Below are 3225 nucleotides of genomic sequence, written 5' to 3'. Positions count from 1 at the left end.
GCTCACTCATGCAGACTCTGGCCTCTGTTGCTAGCTAGTATGTTTTGAAATCTCAGGTCAAGGGGCCCTGCCCCAGGAAAATCTGAGTTTTGTATATTGCCCCTAGTTGGAAAGACCTGTCCACTGCAAGGGAAGGGAGAAGGGGCACACACACTGGATCCACTGAGCAAGGTTATGGACTAGGTCACACCTGCTGTTTTGGCTCCTACAGTCTCTATTCACATGCATGCATGCTGGATCCACTGGGAGAAGGGTGGAGACCAAGCCGCGTCTTTTGTTTTTACTCCCACAGTGACTGCTCACAGGCATATGTTCTGGTGGGATGATGCATGTCCTGTAGTGCTGCTGCTGCGGGAGAGGGAGGGGGATGCTTTCCTAGTTCCAGTGCCTCCCAGGTGTTCAGTCCACCCCCCTTCAGAGGTACAGATGCATGGATCTCTTAGGTGTCCTGTAGGAAATCCTCTGTTGGGTAATGGATATCTCATGGATTGTAACTTAGAGGGGTGACACAAGGAATAACTCTCCACCATGATGCTGACATCACTCCTTATGTTATTCTTTTTGATGCAATTGTAAACAGGATTGCTTTCTTAATTTCTCTTTCAGATAGTTTATTGTTAGTATATAGAAATAACACTAATTTTTGTATATTAATTCTGTGTCCTGCAACTTTAACAAATTCATTTATTACTTTTAATAGTTTTTGGTGGAGTCTTTAGTGTTTTCTATACCCCATATTTTTTATACATGTCCTGCATCGCTTAACATCAAGGGTATGGTCTAAGAAATGTGCTGTTAGGCTATTTTTGTCATTGTGCAAACAACATCATGGAGTGTACTTATGCAGACCTAAACTTGTGGCCTACTACACACCTAGAGTGTATGGTACTAATCTTATGGGGCCACTGTCATATATGCAATCCATTGTCAACCAATAGTTTGTTATGCAGCAGATGACTGTATATAGTATCATGTCACCTGTGAATAATGACAGTTTTACTTCTTTCTTTCCAATCTGATTGTCTTTTATTTCTTTTTCTTGCTTTATGGCTGTGGCAAGGACCTGTAATACATTACTGAATCAAAGTGAGTATAGTAGGCATCCTTGTCTTGTCCATGATCTCAGAGGAAAAACTTTCAGCTTTCATCGAGTATGATGTTAACTGTGTATTTGTCATACACGGCCTTCACTATGTTGAAGTCTGTTCACTGTATGCTGACTTTTTGAGGGATTTTTTCATAAATGGATGTTAAATTTTGCCCAATGTTTTTTCTGCATCTTGGGGGAAATCTTATGATTTTTATCCTTTGGTAATGTCATGTATCATGTTGATTGATTTGTGGATGCTGAACCATCCTTGCAAGCCTGGAATGAATTCTATTTGATCATGGTGTATGATCCTTTTAATGAAATGTGAATTCAATTTGCTAATATTTTGTTGAGAATTTTTGCATCTTTATTTATTAGGGATATTGTAATTTTTTTATGTGATATATTTGTCTAGTTTTGATATCAGGGTAATTCTACCCTTGTAAAATGAGCTTGGAATCATTTCTCCCTCTTCAATTTTTGAGAATAATTTGAAAGAGATTGGTATTAACTAGTCTTTAAATGTTTGTAAGAATTCACCAGTGAAGCTGTGACTTTTGCTTTTTGGGACATGTTAATTAGTGATTCAATTCATTACTAGTAAGTCTTGTACTCAGATTTCCTATATCTTCATGATTCCATCTTGGAATATTGTGTATTTGTTGATATTTATTTTCAGTTTTCTGATTTGTTGGTGTATAATTGTTTGTAGTAGACTTTTAGTATTCTTTTTCTTTCTGTGCCATCAATTGTGGCAACTTCCACTCTTTCACTTCTGACTTTATTTATTTGTGTCCTCTCTCTTTTTCTTGGTGAGTCTAGATAGACGTTTGCCAATCTTCTTCCTCCTGTCAAAAATCAGCTCTCGTTTCATTGATATTTTCTATTATTTTTTCATTTTTATTTTATTCATTTGTGCCCTGATATTCATTATTGCCTTCCTTTTACTAACTTTGGGCATTGTTTGTTTTTTTTCTACCTCCTTTTAGTGTAGAATTAGATTGTTTATTTGAGACTTTTCTTGTTTCTTGAGGTAGGCCTGAATTGCTATCAAGTTCTATCTTAGAACTGCTTTTGCTGTGTTCCACAGGCTTTGGAGAGTTGTGCTTCCATTTTTATTTGTCTTGAGGTATATTGTTATTTCCTCTTTGATTTCTTTGTTGATGCATTAGTTGTTTAGTAGCACATTGTTTAGTCTTCACAGATCTGTGTTTTTCTCATTTCTTCTTGCAATTGATTTCTAGATTCATACACTTGTGGCCCGAAAAGCTACTTGATATGTTTTAAATCTTAAATTACTGGGACTTGTTTTGTGGTGTGATATGTGATCTATCCTGGAGAATGCTCCATGTACACTTGAAAAGAATGTGTATTATGTAGTTTTGTATAGAGTGTTCTGTACTCTCTTAAGTCCAGCCGGTGCAGTGTGTCGTTTCAGGCCAATATTTCCTGATTGATTTTCTGTCATGATGATTTAACTTTTGATGTAAGTGAGGTATTAAAGTCCTCTACTATTATTGTAGTATCGTCAACTTTTCCCCTTGTTTCTGATAATATCGCCTCACATATTTAAGTGCATCTATTTGGGTCTATAAATATTTTAAATCATCTTGTCAGATTCACCACTTTATTGTTATGTAATTTCCTTCTTTATCTTTTGTTACAGTCTTTGTTTTAAAGTTGTTTTGGTCTGATATAAGTATTGCTATTCCAGATTTCTTTTCATTTCCATTTCCATGGAATATAATTTTCCATCCCTTTCTCTTCAGTCCTTGTTTGTCTCTGGATGTGAAATGAATGTCTTGTAAACAGCATATAGATGGGTCTTGTTTTTATCCATTCAGCCACCCCGTTTCTTTGATTGCAGCATTTGGTCAAGGGACATTTGAAATCATTATTGATAGATAGGTACTTATTGCCATTTTGTTAGTTGTTTTCTCATTGTTTTTTACAGTTCTTCTGTGTTCTTTTATTTTTTTATTGATCTGCTCCCTTGTAGTTTCATACATTTCTTTAGTTTTATATTTGAGTTCCTCTTTATTTTTTGTGTAGCTATTATACATTTTCTTTTGTGGGTACCTTGAGATTTATATACAGCAATCCATATATATAACAGTCCATTGTAAGTTGAAAGT

Source organism: Equus przewalskii, chromosome 3, assembly GCF_037783145.1.
Source record: "Equus przewalskii isolate Varuska chromosome 3, EquPr2, whole genome shotgun sequence".
Classification (NCBI taxonomy): domain Eukaryota; kingdom Metazoa; phylum Chordata; class Mammalia; order Perissodactyla; family Equidae; genus Equus; species Equus przewalskii.
The sequence above is the reverse complement of the archived record's forward strand: the minus strand, read 5'-3'. Positions refer to the sequence as shown.